Raw genomic sequence first — 18,235 nt, forward strand, 5'->3', positions numbered from 1 at the left:
CCCCCCCAACACACAAATGTTATTAGCATCTTTTATTAATGTGATTTGGTGTAGCTGACTCAACATTGATGAATTATTAGCTAAAATCTATAGTCTCACTAGGGGTCCTCTTTGTGTTTTTCATTTCTATGTTTTTTTTTTTATCAAATTTCTAATGTGATATGTTAAGCATCATAGAATAGTTCCATGGCTGTTAATATTTCCTCTTCTCCAGCTATTCATCCTGGCTCCAACCCCCTCACCAACCTCTTCTTCTGAAATGACCCATTGATAATCACTGACTTGTTATTTTCTATATAAACTTTACTCTTCATGATATGTATTTGGGTCCTATACCATGTAAGCTTTTCAAATTGGTTTCTTATACTAAGCAATATGCATTTTGGAATTCCTTGTTTTTCCATGGCATTATAGCTCTTGGCTTTTTGCTGTTAAATAATACTCTACCACATAGATGTACTACATTGCATATTTTTAAAAAAACATTTTTTATTTTATTTTATTTATCTTAAAGAGAGTTACAGAGAGAGAAGGAGGAAGAGAGAGCAAGGAGGGAGGGAGTGCGAGAGAGAGAGAGGGAGAAAGGGGAAGAAAGAGGGAGAGAGAGAGAGAGAGAGAGAGAGAGGGAGAGAGAATATCTTCCATCCACTGGTTCAGGCCCCAGATGGCCTCAACAGCCAGAGCTGAACTGCTCTGAAGCCAGGAGCTTCTTCTGGGTATCCCATATGGGTGGCAGACGCAAGTACTTGGGCCATCTTGCACCTCTTTTCCAGACACATTAGCAGGAAAATGGAGTAGCTGGGACTTGAACTAGCAACCATATGGAATGCTGGCATCATAGGTTGCAGCTTTATCTGATACACCACAATGCCAGCCTCCCCCCCCCCATTTTTTTTATATGTTGTTTATTTCCTTATGGAAGGGCATTATTGTTTCTTATAATTTTTTGGAAAATTTCAAAACAGATGATAAAAGCATTCATGTGTTTTGTTATGTCAGTAAAAGTTACATCAGTGTCAGTTTTCCAATCATATTTGAAATAACACAGTTTTTGCATAACTCAACTTTTGGATCATAACATATGTTTCTTTATGTAAGAAAATGCAAGGGGCTGGTATTATGGCTCAGAGGTTAAGCCGCCTCTAGGGATGCAGCATGTCATATACAAACAAGTTTGAGTCCTGATTGCTGCGTTCCAATTCAGCTCCCTGCTAATGGGAAAATAGTGGAAGGTGGCCAAAGTACCCAATCTTTTGCCATCCATATGAGAGACCAGGATCGAGTTTCTGGTTCCTACCTTCAGCCTGACCTAGTTCTGGGCGTTGTGGCCATTTGTGGAGTGATCAAGCAGATGGAAATCTCTCTCTGTCTCTCCCTCTCTCTCTGTCACTCTTTCAAATAATGAAAATAAATCTTTAAAATAAACAAAAAGCCAAACTGACTTCCAAAGTGTCTGTAACGTTTTGTATTCCCACCGACAGCAAATGAGTTTGTGTGTTCCACATTATCCACAGTGTATCCTGTTGTCAGGGTTTTAGATTTTTACCCATTGTAATCGATACATACACTATATAATTTCCAAATGACACATAGTGCTTGAACATTGTTCATATTTATCTGACACCTGCATATAAGTTACCTCTTCAGATATTTTACACATTTAACACTGAGAAGTTTATTTAGTTATTGTTGAATTTTGAGGGTTATTTGTGTACTTTGTATACAAGTCATTTTTTGGATATGTGTTTTTTTGCAAAAATCTTCCCAGTCTGTGGTTTTACCTTTTCTTTTTTCAACAGTGTCTTTCCCAGAGCAGGAGATTTTGACTTTAATAAGATCCAGTGTATCAAACTTCATTTCATGAATCATACTTGTGGTGATAAAAACTGACAGGAAAAACAGATCAATTTTAAAACTCAGTGACAAACCCAAGTCATCAACATGTTCTCCTACATTACCTTCTATAATTCTTTTAGTTTTGAATTTTTTCTTTTTTTCTTTTAATTTTAGTTAATTTTTAACACTTCAATATGATTTGTAGATACAAGTCTATGAACGTAATTATATTTCCTTCCTCCCTTCCCTCCCACCTTCTCACTCTCCTTCCTTTCACCTTTCTTTCACTTTAGATCCATATCCATTTTGAATTGATATTTGCAAAAAACTATAATAAATCATTTAGAAATATTTTGCTGCATGTGGATGATGTGTTGTCCCAGTATTACTTATTGAAAAGATGACTCTCAAGTAAATTATTTTTGCACATTTGTCAAAGATCAGGTGACTATATTTCTGTAGTCTATTTTGATTCATTAATTTAGCTGTCTGTTTTTTCACTAATACCACACTTTTGTTTACTACAACCTTGTGAAGTTGAGTAATGTTTTTCTTCTAACTTTGCTCCTCTTTGTGATTGTGTTGTCTACTCTGTGTCTTTTTCCTCCAACATAAAATTTTAATTTATTATACCTGTATTCACGAATTAACCTATGTGAAATTTGGTTGGAATTGCATGGAACTTATGGATCAGCCTCAGAAGAACAGATAATTGTGAATTTTAATATTCATGAAAAGAAATATCTACCCATTTGTTTAGTTTTTGACTTTTTGTCATAAAAGCTTTGTAATTTTATTCATTAGAACTTGTGCATACGTTTTTAGATTTATATTATTTCATTTTGTGCTAATATGAATAGCATTGTATTTTAATTTTAAATTCCAATTGTTCATTGCTGATATAGAAATTTACCTTGGTGTAGTAAACTTGTATTCTACAAATCACTATCATTGTTTACTAGTTTCAGAGGTTTTTTTGGTTCATTGTTTAGCTATTCTTTCCAAATCTAAATAACTTTTGCTTCTATTTCTTGTTTTATTGAAGTGCCATGGATTTACAGTATTGTGTGGAATGGTAGTGATGAGAGGAAATGCTGTATTCTTGCTTTGTTCCTGCATTTAAGGAGGAAGCCTTTTAGCTTCGCACATTCTAAAAATATTATCATCTTTTTTTATTTCATTTTATTTTGATTTTGTATTATCTTCACTTATTCCTTTCCAAGAACTCTTCCTTTCTGTATGTAGAATAATGTATTTGATACATATCACCTTCTTTTCTCTGAATAAATTCTTTTAAAATTTTTTTCAAGGTAAGTTTTCTGTCAACACATTTTCCCCATTTTTATTTATTTGGGAAAATCTTTGTTTCTGCTTCATTTTGTTGGATAATTTAACAGTATTCGGAGTTCTGGGTTTCCACCTTTCTTTTTTTCTTTCTTTCAATAGTTGATATATACAATATAACTTCCATGGGCATTATTTCTAAAAAACAATGCTATGTAATTGTTATACCTTTTCATCTATAACTAAGATGTTATTCATCCACCCCATCCTTTCTTTCAAAAATTTCTCTTAATTATAGTCAGATTGAATATGATATTTGTTCACTTTTTTAAGAGGAGGGAAATTATGCCTTCTAAATTTTACTTTTAACACCAAAGAACCAGACAACATATTGCTATGGGTTTTGTTATAGTTATATTATACATATCAATAACCTGAATGTATTTGTGAGATTGTGAATATATAATTGGTGTGTTATATTTTGATACTGGTTCTGTTTATAACTGAAATAATATAGGAAACATTATTCTGTTATAAATCTTTTATATTTCTAATCTATCAATATTTACTTCGAAGATTTGTGCTGGTATGTCAACTAATTACCTAAATAATAAAAAAATTCATTTAATATTTTAGTAGAAAATATATTTCTCTAATTTTATAGAGTCCCATAGGCAACTTTATACAACTTACTAACTTTTAAACTTGCATCAATTTTTCTGGCTTAAATAGTATGCTTAACAACATATCAGAATGATGATTATAAAATTATATTTTGATGTAAAAAATGTGCATTCCCTGGATTTGCAACTATATTGAATATACCTCTCTGTCGCTCTCTCTGTCTCTCTCTCTCTCTCTCACACACACACACACACACACAATGGCATGCATGTCCTCATTTGTAAATATTATTCTTTTCATCTAAATTTGAACTAGATTGCTTTGCATTTTCCTATTGATATAAAGTATTTTATATGTTCTGGTAACTAGTTTTTTATATGTTTAATTTCATTTTATTTGAAAGTGATACATAGAGATTGAGATAGAGACAGAGAAAGACAAAGAGATACCTCCTATTTGCTGGTTCACTACCAAATGCCTGCAATAGCCAGGGCTGGGTCAAGCTGAAAACCAGGTGGCTGGAACTCAATCCAGGTTTCCCATGTGCTTGGTAGGGACCCAACTACCTGAGCCATCACTTGCTGTCTCTAGCATTGCATTAGCAAAAAGTTGTATTGTGGCAGAGACGCTAGGACTCAAACCAGGCACTCTAACATAGGATATAGGCATCCCAAGAGGAGACTTAACTATTGTGTCAAACACCCACCCTTGAGAGTAACATTTTTATAGCCATCTCTTGAATATTCTGTACACATACTATACATATCTATCTATGTGTATATATATATATATATATATAAAATATGTGTATACACAAAACAAAAATAATTTATATGGTCTTCTGGATATAAAACAAAAGAAGAGAAAGTAATTTTTGAATTTTAATACAGCAAATTGTCTTATATGAATGATGTTCTTCTCCCTAAGATACTCTCAATACAGTAGTCTAATTACCTTGATTTACTTAAAGCCATGTTTTCAATTTAATGGCATGAGGCAACTGGTATGGTACTATGTTTAATTTTTTCAATTTTCAAAATGCCTCTTTATTTTGTCAGTACTAAGCGAACACACACACACAGACACATGCACACACACTACTTCTTTTAAGGAGAATGAAATATACTTAAATATTAAAAATTATTCTCCTATATAATAAAATATGGGAGGATATTAGTTTGGTGTCACATCTCTCTAGATTCTCCAGTTTTGCTTCCTATTTCTACGAGTTTAACTTTGGTTCCGAAGGCATTTTAGCAGTAAGCTAAATGCCAGTGGCAACAGGAAGTGTTTGTTTTTGTTTCTGGTGTTAAAATTGCCTTTGCAAGTTAGCGATCTTAGAACAAAAAATTATTGTTTTGAAGCATGTTTTTTGTTCTAAGCTCTATGATTTAAGTTCAAAGAAAATTTCCCCATTAAATATAGAATAAAGGGAACCAACAAGTTGGAGATTAACTGCCATGTTCTCATTTACTAATTTAATTACAATTCATTTGTCACAAATTAACTACAAAGACAGTATGAGGAGAATTGAACAGTGCCAACAGGGAGTCAAAAAATGCTCCAAATGCTAGAACTGCAGAATCCTAGTATGTGACTTTTTGCAAATGGCTGTCTCCACAGTGTGTTCGGGTAAACACTAAGCTAATATATTCAGAGCAAGTTCTCAGTCTTACAACAATTTTAATCCCACTAAAAAATGTTAAGAATAACTGAGAAAGACTGAAGGACTTCTTTAATAATCTTAATGCTTCTTATGTAACATTTTCTCATTCGAATAAGAAAAAAATACAACTTCTTCCTCCAAAAGTGCTTATTTAAAACATTATTTTTCAGGTAACTTATTGTGTTGTTATATATTGAATATTTATTTCCCAATTTTAGGAAGCTTCTGATAAATACTTAAAGTAAACACTGCTTGGCTAAAGTAGCTGGAGCTGACATAATTTTAGTTTCCTTCGTAAGTTTATTTCCTTCTATCACATTTTGTAAGTGCTATAGTCAGATATAAACTATTTAGTTTACATGCATTAATGTATTATTTTAATGTAAGTGTCATTGGCAAAATTTTGGATTTTCACAGTATAAAAATATAACCTAACATTTGAGAGTATCTTACAAAACAGCATATAAAAAAGTTCATATTGTAGCAAATGCTTGACTTTTTACACCTATTTTATTTATATATGTTGACAAATATACATATATAATTTATTTAAAATTGAGAAATTATGTCCTTTCAAGTATTCCAAGTCAACAAATAAAGAAAATATTTTTGGTCTTCCTTTAAATGTTGGTAATAATTTTAGTTTTTAGGTAATCATTAAGTATATATGAATATAATGATCAACAAAGAACAAACTTCAAGAATAGTTGCTTATAAGGAATTACTTTTCATGAAACACAGGATCATTTACTCTCATAAAAAGAATTATTCTAAGAAATGCTTGGGTATTTTTTCATCAAAGGTAGAACTTAGCAAAAGTTGGGGGAAAGGAAAAAGAAAATTTAGACTATATTAAATATACATTATCATCACATTCATACAACAACAAAATAGCAGAAGCATAAACCAGGATATACATTTAAAGAACTAAACGAAAGACTATGAGGAGGCAGAGTTGGGAAGAGGTCAGGTATGGCAAAAAATTATTACTTTTTATTACAAGGTTTTTGTCATTTCATTTTAAAGTGTATTTAAAAATATATACACATATACTTTAGTTAATAGAATATATAAAGTTAACCAAATTTAAAGATACAAATCAAGCAATATATTGATTCATGTTGAAATGATGTTTCATATGACCCTCCTGGTTAAGAGCGCAGTCTCTGAAATCAGTATAGCTATGATGAATCTTCTGCCATTTAACTGAGTATACTCACATTATATTAAATGTTTTATCGCAGAATTGAGCAATTGGAGGAGGGAGGATAAGACCCTCCTACATGACTGAAATCCAGAATCATGCTTTCCACTAGGACTTACTGAAGATAGTCCACTTGGTGGTTTAACCTGTGGTTAAAATACTTGGGTAAAATGGGAACTCAGCCACACTAGAAAAGTCGATTTAACAGACTTTTATGCTTCTTTCAGATGTCAACCACAAACACCAATCATGAGCATCAGAGACACATCACCAATCAACACCTTGAAAGTCCTGGATAAAAGCTCCACATTTGCTCTCAGTTGGCCTATTCCTCTCTTGGATTCTACTTTAGAAAACTTTCCTATCCCTACTTTTATCTCATTTAACTGTAATTCATTCCTGTACCATGAAAAAGAATCTATACAAAAAAGCCACCGATTAACACAATGAGTAAAGGAAAACAGACAAAGAAACCTGTTTAAAAGTAGCACTTAAAGTTTTATTATCAAAGAATTGTTCTTTCTTGTGCCGACGTGTGGTATTATTATTCACCATATTCCTTCTACTAAGTTTTTGTTTTTGTATTTATTGAAGTGGGTCTCCTAGTAATTTTTTAATTTTTTTTTTTAGTTTATAATATGCTCAGTTTCCCTCCACAACTTGTAATAAATCATGATTGTTATATAGTAGGTTAAAAGAAGATTGGAGATTTCTGAAATAAAATTAACACAATAAAAAGATGATAAGCTTTCAGTTAAGCCTGTTAACAAAATGGATGTACAGAGAGATTAATGTGATTTCTAAATGTACTCTCGTTTCTAATAATGATGTTATGATGGCTTCTAACTTACAGGAATGCCCCTAACAGTACACTATGATTAAAGCACAGTTGGAAAAAAAATGAAATGAGAAAAATAAAAATGGTGTTCCTTTCAAGTCTGCTAATACATTGTATTTCTAAAAATATGTTAATTGGGGCCCAACACCACGACGCAGTAGGTTAATCCTCTGACTGTGGCGCCCGCATCCCAAATGGGTGCCGGTTCCAGTACTGGCTGCTTCACTTCCAGTCCAGCTCTCTGCTATGGCCTGAGAAAGCAGCAGAAGATGGCCCAAGTCCTTGGGCCGCAGCACCCACATGGGAGACCCGGAAGAAGCACCTGGCTCCTGGCATCGGATTGGCACAGCTCCAGCTGTTGTGGCCATTTGGAGAGTGAACCAAAGGACAGACCTTTCTCTCTGTCTCTCCCTCTCACTGTCTGTAACTCTACCTCTCACATAAATAAATAAAATCTTATCTAGGCCAGCACTGCGGCTCAACAGGCTAATCCTCCGCCTTGCAGCTCCGGCACACCGGGTTCTAGTCCCGGTCAGGGTGCCGGATTCTGTCCCAGTTGCCCCTCTTTCAGTCCAGCTCTCTGCTGTGGCCCGGGAGTGCAGTGGAGGATGGCCCAGGTCCTTGGGCCCTGCACCCCATGGGAGACCAGGAGAAGCACCTGGCTCCTGCCTTCGGATCAGCACGGTGCACCGGCCACAGCGCAGCGGCCATTGGAGGGTGAAGCAACGGCAAAGGAAGACCTTTCTCTCTGTCTCTCTCTCTCACTGTCCACTCTGCCTGTCAAAAAAAAAAAAATCTTATCTAAAAAATAAAAAAAGTTAATTAATATAATAGGTATCATTAATTTTCTTCTTGATAATTTAAATTCTGATAGCATACACTCATATACCAAAATTTAAACAATAAATTTAGAAAAAAAAATGCAACACTACCAAACTGTGTAATTTTCAGTGTCATTCTAGGTTTATATGATAAATAGTAATGGTTAATACAAAAAATAAAAATTAATTTTCAAGAGTAAACTAACATTTCAAAATTCTGTGGAATAAGAATTAGAAAAAAAGTTATTTCTATGGTGTTTTCCAAGGTATTCAAGAATTATCTAATGGGTTCCTAACTGGCTCCTTTACTTCTATTGGCACAGCCCTGAAGCACATTCTAAAGCAGGCTGAATGTCCTAAAGCATATATGCAATAGGAATACTTGAGAAGGAATAGATGCCATATATGAAGTCATAATGACAGATAATTTTCGAAGATTAATATCTGACAGATATTAATACAGAAAAGCATAAACACAGGAAACATGGAGAACATTAAAAAGATTAAAATGTTTAAAAAATCTTCACCTAAGCATGTCATAATAAACTACAGAAATTCAAAGGAAAGAGAAAATAATTCTTGCAAAAAACCAGGAGCAGAATAATCTCCCCATTACCTAGAGGGCATCAAAGGTAAGGATCACATCAGACTTTTATTCAGAAAGCATGCAGCAGGATAAGAATGGAAAATGGAGGAAAGCAAAGAGCTGAAGAAAAACACAAACCAACCTAGAATTCTTTATCTAGAGAAAGTATTCCTCTAAGTAATGGAGAAACAGGAAATATGGGGGAACGTGACTCTGGTAGACCTGACCTATAGAAATAGTAAAAGGAATTCCACTGAACAAGGAAAGACAAAGATTAAAAACTTGAATCTATAAATAAAGGAATATAGTTAAGTAAATTATACACAAAAGGAGTAACATCAGTAAGACAGCAAAATAGGAGGTCTCACCCTAGGAAGTCGCAGTATGGCTCATGTAATTCAGTCCCTGCCACCCACATGGAAGATTTGGATTGAGTTCTTGGCTCCAAGTTGTTGTTTTTTTTTTTTTCATTAAGATTTATTTATTTATCTGAAAGTCAGAGTTACACAGAGAGAGAAGGAGAGGCAGAGAGAGGTCTTCCATCTGCTGGTTCACTCCCCAGTTGACTGCGATGGCAGGAGCTGCGCTGATCTGAAGCTGGGAGCCAGGAGCTTCTTTCAGGTCTTCCCACATGGGTGCAAGGGCCCAAGGACTTGGGCCGTCTTGTACTGTTTTCCGAGGCCACAGCAGAGAGCTGGATCAGAAGTGGTACAGCTGGAACTTGAACCAGTGCCCATATGGGATGCTGGCACTGCAGGCGGCGGCTTTACCTGCTACACCACAGCGCCGGCCCCAGTGGTTCCCAGTTTTGAAGACATCTGGAAATATCTTTGAAGATATCTCCCTCTTTCTCCCTCTCTCTTTCACTCTTTCCCAAATAAGTAAATACAGACATACAGACAGATGTTTCAGTCCTTGCTCTGCCAATGAAACACAGATTGAACAAACATGTGAATATTGCAAGAGCTGTAGAATCCAATTGAGAGGTTACAGCATCCAGGTAAAACACAAAATTGAGAAAAGATGCACTGAATAGAATACAAATAGTTCACTCTATCTGCATTACCCTTCCATGAAATCAACAGAGTAAGCACTGAGAGAGATCTGATTGCCCCACATGTTCTCCCACTACTGAGTTTGTCCAATAAATAATGTAAATGTTGAAGACTGTATGATATGGTTCCAGCACTGTGGTGCACTGGGTTAAGCTGCCACCTGCAGCACTGGTTCTAGTCCCAGCTACTGCACTTTCTTGCTTGCTCCCTGCTAATGAAGGGAGAGATATTCAAAATTATCTAACAAATTAAAATGATAGGATTTCATTTAGTGTAATTCAAAAACTCCAAATTATAGTGAATACAGACATACTTTTTTGTTGTGATTCAATTTATTGTGTTTCAAAGGTATTTGTTTTTAATTGAATGTTTGTGGTAACCCTGTGTGGAGCAATTGTCTTGATGTCATAACACCATCTTTTCACTTTATGTCTTTGTCATATTTTGGTGACTCCTGACGTATGTCAAATTTTTCATTATGATTATATCTATCATGATATTCTTTGATGAGTGGTTTTTTATGTTAACCATGTAATTATTTTGGAACGTGCAATTATAACACATTGAACTTAATCCACAAATATTGAGAGAAGTCTGACTGTTCCTCTGACCAGCATCTCTCACCCTTGTTCGGGTCCAATTTGGCTTAATTTAAATATCACTGTGTCTCAGGGTTTAGGAAAACTTTAGACACAATAATGGTGAAATTAAATCAGATAATAACTTTATACAGTGACTTTTATGTTTTCAACTGAAGATTTACATGTTTCTCACTTTAAATCAAAATCTATAAATGATAAAGTTTAGTGAGGGAAGCATGTTCAAAGCTGAAACAAATTGAATGTCACCTCTTGCACCAAGAAGCCAACTTATAAATACAAAAGAAAAGCTCTGGAAAGAAGTTAAGAGTGCTATTCTACAGAACATTTCCAAGTTAACTGTCTTACTATGGATATGGAGAAATTAAGAGGGATGAGAAAGATGTAGAAGAAAAGTTTGAATCTAAAAGAGATAGGAGAATTTTGAGGGAAAATATTAGTGTACGATGAAGCATTAAGTGCTGATATAGAAGCTGCAGTAAGTTACCTAGAAGATAATTGATCAAAGTGTTGTCAACAAAGAGGAGATTTATATTGTAGACACAACAGCCTTATATCAGAAGTGTATGTCACCTAGGACTTTCACAGTAGACAAGAGATAAATGGCTGGCTTCAAAGATTAAAAGAAAAGGTTGACAGTTGTTAGGGGCTAATGATTCTAACACTTTATGTTGAAGCCAATATACATTTACCTTTCAAAATTCCTAGAAGTCTCAAGAATTATATCTAATCTCTGCTGTCTGTGCTCTATAAAAGAAACAACTAAGCCCAGATGACAGCACATCTTTTTACAACATGGCTTAACAACTATTTTAAACCCACTGTTGAGATCCTCTGCTCAGGGAAAGATCCCCTTCAACATATTACTGCTTATTCACAATGCAGCTGGTCACCCAAGAGCTCTGATTGAGACACACAAGGAGATTAATGTTTTCAAGCCTGCTAACACAACATGTATTCTGTAGCCCATAGATCAGGAGAAATTTCGATTAACAAGTGTCATTATTTTAAAAATACGTTTTGTGAGGCTATAGCTGCCTTAGATAGATTCCTCTGATGGACTGAATCAAGGAAAATTGATGACCCTCTGAATGGATTCACCATTCTAAATGTTACTAAGACCATCTTTGATTCATGAAACATGGAAGATGATAAGAATATCAGCATGGTGTGCTGGCCACAGCGCGCCAGCTGGGCGGCCATTGGAGGGTGAACCAACGGCAAAGGAAGACCTTTCTCTCTGTCTCTCTCTCTCTCACTGTCCACTCTGCCTGTCAAAAAAAAATATCAACATTAACAGGAATTTGGAAGACTTTGATTATAAGGGTAAGAGTTCAGTGGAGAAAATAACAGCAAATGTGGTACAAATAGCAAGAAAATTACAAATGTAATTCATATAAGAGTTTGGTACAGTGGAAGGAAATAAAGTTAACACAAAAAATCAATAGCCTTTGAAAACAAAGAATTTCTAAGATCAATTACAATCACAATAGCTACAAAAATTAAATATCTTCAAATACATTTAACTAAAGAATAAAAGATCTCTATGAGGAAAAACATAAAAAATTAAAGAAGAAATAAAAGAGGTACAGAAAAATGGGAAAAGTTTCCATGGGAAACAGAAAAAAAATGGGAAAACAGAAAAAATATGATGCTAAAATTCATATTGAAACACAAGAGACTCCAAATCACTAAATAAATCTTAAACAACACAAACAAAGCCAGAGGTATCAGAATATAAGACTTCAAGACACACTACAGTTCAGTTGTAATAAAATCAGCCTGGTACTGGCACAAAAATAGACATATAGATCAATAGAACTGAATAGAAACTCCAGAAATCAATCCACACATCTAGAACCAACTAATCTTTGAAAAGTGACTAAAATCCATCCTTTCAGAAAAGACAGTCTCTTCAACAAATGGTGCTGAGAAAGATGGACATCTGTATGCAGAAGTATGATTCAAGGACCCTCCCTTATACCTTATACAAAACTCAACTAGAAATGGATCAAGGACCTACATCTCCGACCTGATATCATTCAATTACTAGAGGAGAACATTGGGAAAATTTTGCAAGATATTTTCACAGGCAAAGACTTTTTGGAAAAGACCCCAAAAGCACAGGTAATCAATGCCAAAATTTTCAAATGGGATTATATCAAGCTGAGAAGCTTCTGCATTGCACTGAAAACACTCAGCAAAGTAAAGAGGCAATTTACAGAATGAGAGAAAATATTTGCAAACTATGAAACTGATAAAGGATTAATATCTAGAATATATAAAGTGCTCTAAAACTCAACAGCAAAATAAAAAAAAATCCAGTTAAGAACTGGGCAAAGGACTTGAACAGGCATTTTTTTTCTTAAAGAGGAAATTCAAACAGTCAATAGACACGTGAAAAAATGCTCAGGATCAACGATCATCAGGAAAAGGCAATTCAAAATCATAACGAGGTTTCGCCTCACCCCAGTTAAATAGCTTTCAAACAGAATTCAACAAATGGTAAATTCTGGTGATGATGTGGGGAAAAGGTAACCTAATCTATGGTTGGTGGGAATGTAAACTAGTATAGCTAATTGTTGAAGACAGTATGGAGATAGCTTATAAAGCTGAATATAGATATACCATATGACCAGCAATCCCACTAATCCTACTAATGTATAGGAGTTAAATTGACATTTTGAGATTCAATGATTATTTACAGCCCTTGTCTCTACTGTTGAGGAACGATGTTTTATTCTTCATACTATTTGTTGAATTCTTTACTTAATGTAGGGTTAATCATGAGTATAAGTAAATGGAAAATAAATCATTGTAAAAATTAAGAGAGGGAATAAGAGAGGAAGGAGAAGGATGGATCAGAGTGTACATGGGAGGAAGGGTAGGGTAGTGTGGAAAGCATCACTATGTTCCTAAACCTATATATACGACATACATGACACTTATTTACATTAAATAAAAAATGCCAAAAATATATAAATAAAAAGAAGATTACAAATGGAGTCTGAAAATGTGACTGAACTGCTGCAATCTCATAACAGATTTTTTTTCTTACAGATGAGCCAAGATAATGGGTACTGGAGACAGAACTCCTTCCTGGTGAAGATACTTTAAACACTGAAATTACAACAAAGGATTTAGAATGTTACATAAAGTTATCTGATAAAGCAGCAGTGGTTGAGAGGATGCATTCCAATCTCAAAAGAAATTCTGTGAGTAAAATGATCTCCATTAGGATCATATATGAAGAGAAATCTATCAATAAAGGAATAATAAATAGATGTGGCACACTTAAGCAACTTTCAGCCACTATCACTCTGATCAATTAGCAGCCATAAACCACATGGAAGATTCTCCAACAGCAAAATGATTATGACCCCTTAAAGACTCAGGTGATTCTTAGCATATTTTAGCAATTAAGTACATTTTAATTAAGGTACGTACAATGCTTTGGTCGATATAATGCTATTGCACATTTCAAAGCTACAGTTTAAAATAAATTTCATATGCACTTGAAAACCAAAAAAATATTGTAACTAACATTATTGTAATAATACTTTATTGCAGTGGACTGAGATTGAATCTGTTGTATCTTTGGGGTATGCCTGTATTTCCTTGGCCTGAAAAATTATATGTAAACTAATGAACATACTGAAACAGACTTGGCATGAAGTATTGTAAGTAAACTAATGATCATCCAGAAGCATAAAAAAGATTGCATTCAGACAGTACAAAGTTTAATATATGGGAGCTTTTATTCTGGTCCTTTGGATTAAATTGCAGCTTTTAATGCCAACATCATGTAATTCAGTGCCATGTAGAGTCCCAGCTGCTCTGGTTCCAATCCAGCTTCCTGTTAATGAACCTGGGAAAGCAGCAGAAGATTGCCCAAGTGCTTGGGCCTCTGTCACCTATATGGGAGACCCAGGCATAGTTCCAGGCTACTGGCTTTGTCCTGGGTCAACCCAGGCCATTGAGGTCATTTGGGAAGTGAACCATCAGATGAAATATCCCCCTCTCTCTGTCTCTGCATCTCTCTGTCTATCTCTCTGTCACTCTGCCTTTCAACTAAATAATTAAATATTTTTAAAAGTTTAATATGGAAGGATATTATTATGTGAATGAATGACATGTTTTAAATATCTCACCAAATGTGGAGAGATTTATAAAAGTTCATTGTTAAGCAATCTATTCTCTCCAAAATATTTCACTATTGCAGTAGAATTTTTTATTTACCTGATCAATCTTAAAGCATTCAGAAACAAAAAAATGTTCAAATAATCTGCTTTTTTCCATTTAAATCACAATTTGCTTAGCAGTCTTTACAGAGGCTTATACAATTTCTTAGAATATATTGAGAATTAAACTTCCTTGAACTTATAAGGTATTCATAACTTCATAATTACTATATTACCAACTCATTCTGTTCTTACCTTCTAAAGAACATGATCTTTATTTTGAATTTGTAGAATGAGAAATTAACTATGTCAGTTTAACTTTTTACTGAATTTATTTTAATTTTAGTAATTATTGGAAACAAACATCAGTATCTCTGATTTATCACTTGGCCAAGCCCTCATCTCTTGATCAATTTTCTTATTTTCACTTGTTTCAAGATGTACTCAGGTATCTATTTTTTTTATTCTGGTGGTAATATAGCTGGATCACACTTTCTCAATATGATTTTCACCACATGATTTTTGAAACTGTATTGTTAGACAGTTTACAAGAAAATAAACTCAGGATGCACCTGTAGTTTGTGCATCACTTAATATAGCATTGATTTTTTTTTACCCTTTAAATTTCGTTGCATTTTCTTTCCACTTTCTAAAATTTGTTTATAATTTTTCTAAAGTAACCCAATACATTTTGTCTTTCTTCTTTTATATTAGCTTTTTCTTTTGGATTTAACATGCTATTTTACAACAATATGAATTTTCTTAATCTGCTTTAAAATTGACTCATGAGGTAAATCACATTCTGAATTGTTTTTGAAAATTCTGCAATAATTCTGAAAATTCCTTTTTTATTCAAAATTGGAGGCATCTGGTTTCTGTCATGTTTTTTTCAAACATCAAACAATGGTGTCCCAAACAATGGTGTTTTTAAAATGATTCATATTCTTTACTCTGATTGTATATGTGCATTTCAAGAATTTTTAGTTAGAAAATTCAAAATTATATTATTATAATCAAAGTTTAGAACATTTCTGTCACCTCAAAAAGAAAACTCCTGCTGATTGTTAGTCCTTCATTTTTCCTACCCCAAAACTCAAGCACTCATGCATTTACTTTGTCTTTTTGACACTTTTTTTTTTATAAATGGAAGCAAATAATATGTGTTCTTTTTGTCTCCATATCCTCTCATTCAATGTGAATTTTTAATTTTGTTTTTAAGATTTATTTATTTGAAAGCTAAAGCAACAGAGAGATGGAGAGACAGAGGGAGAGAGAGATCTTTCATTCATTGGTTTGCTCCTTAGAAGCCCACCAATAGCAAGATCTATCTGATGCCAAAGCTAGGAGCTGTGAATTCCTTGCAGATCTCCCACATGGGAGACAGGGGCACAAGCCCCTTTGGGGGCTCTGCTACCTTCCTAGGCACTTTAACTATAACCTGGATCAGAAGCAGAATGGCCAGGACTCAAACCAACACTTCAATATAAGACACTGAAATAAAAAAATGCTACATAACCTGCTTTGCTACATAAGCCACAAGCATTTTTTTTAAATTTACTGATAGAAAATAATTTTACATCTTTAGTGAGTACAGTGTGATGTTTTGATACATTTACATGTTTAGTATTGGTCCTTCAAGATATTTAAATTATCTATCATCTCCAACATCTATCATCCCTTTTTGATAAAGTCACTGAAAATTGTCTCTACTGGCTCTTTCATAATTTGTTCATGTTGTAACCTACATCAGTCCTCCATCCCTTTCATCCCAATACAGTAGTATTTCAGTGTGTATACACCATCTTATGTTTATCTATTTACCAGTTAGTAGGCATTTTTGTTGCTTTTGCTCTTCACTTTTATGAACAATACTGCTACATTCACATACTGTACACGTCTTTGTGTGGAGACATATTTTTTTAGTTTTGTGGAAATAGTGTTACAAAATTGCTGAGTAATATACTAAACTTACAAATTTAATTATGCTTACAAATTTAAATAACTTTTCAACTGTTTCCCTACATGGTTTTACCACACTGCATAATACAATCACACAAGCAAAATATGAAGTTGGAACGTAGTTTAAATTATTGGAAATGGCAAAATCCAGAGTGATATAGATTAAATGTTATGAAATTAAATGTGCATATTTATATATGTCACTATATTAAAACCCTGTGAAAATGTGTTAGCATGTTCATGAAAGAACATTGAATATATTATATAATATTGTATAATGTGTATTTTAGAAGTCCCTGAAACTAATATCAATCAGTGTCATTGATTCTTCACATATACCAAGTGTACCATCATATCTGTTGGGTAGGTGGCAATGAACAAATGCACACTGTCTCTTAATCTATATAAACCTGTGTATACATATACATATATTGGAGATGACATTTTTAAACCTATAGTCACATTATTGGGTTACCATTATTGGGTTAATGTTGCTGCATAACACAATATTCCAAAACTTAATATAACTACTTCATTTTGTGAGTCATTATTTTAGGAAATATTTGAACCAGTAGTTCTTGCTTGGATCTCCTATGCATTTAGTCACAGGTTGGCTGAGTTACAGTTATCTGATGGCTACACTTTCCAGATGATTCCCTTACATAATAACCTGCAGTTGGAAACTCAGTTGAGCTATTTAATGTAATCTCTACTTCCGTCCTCTCTAGCATAATTTGATTAGGATAATATGACTTTTTACATGGAACTTGGCTTTTCTCAGAAGAAGCATGGAAAGAAAGCCAAAAGGAACACGCATCAATTTGTTCAGAATTTCCGATATCACACATATCTTGCATCACTTCTGACCCATTCATTTGGTTACAGGTGAATATAGAACCAACCAACCCATATTCAAGGGGAAAATTAAATATTCAGACCATATTCAGATCATCAGTTCCATGTGTAGAATTCAAATTCAAGGAAAGTGTACACTCTTTCAGTGAGAGAAATGTAAACGGTTTTGGAAACATGCTTTCAATATGCCTCATAAATACCATTTTAAAATGTGATGAGCACTCTGGATAAAATGTAAAAGGTGTTATCATCTATACAACAGCAAGACCTCATTTAGATTTGAGGTCAGGGAAGTCTTTGCATAGAGTTCAACCTAAAATAGTATTTTTCAAATATTTTATTTATTTATTTGAGAGGTAGAGTTACAGACAGTGAGAGGGAGAGGCAGAGAGAAAGGTCTTCCACCCACTGGTTCACTCCCCAAATGGCCACAATGGCTGATCCAAAGCTAGGAGCCAGAAGCTTCTTTCAAGTCTCCCATGTGGGTGTAGGGGAGCCAAGCACTTGGACCATCTGCTACTGTTTTCCCAGGCCATAACAGAAAGCTGGATCGGAAGAGAAGCAGCAGAGACTAGAACAGGGGACCATATGGGATGCTGGTGCTGCAGATGGAGAATTAACTTACTGAACCACAGCAGTGGCAACCTAAAACAGTATTGAATTATGAACTGGGAAGGCAGAGAGATGGAAAAGAGTTTTCCAAAGATGTGATGTGATCTGAAGCAAG

Source organism: Lepus europaeus, chromosome 17 (assembly GCF_033115175.1).
Source record: "Lepus europaeus isolate LE1 chromosome 17, mLepTim1.pri, whole genome shotgun sequence".
Taxonomy (NCBI): domain Eukaryota; kingdom Metazoa; phylum Chordata; class Mammalia; order Lagomorpha; family Leporidae; genus Lepus; species Lepus europaeus.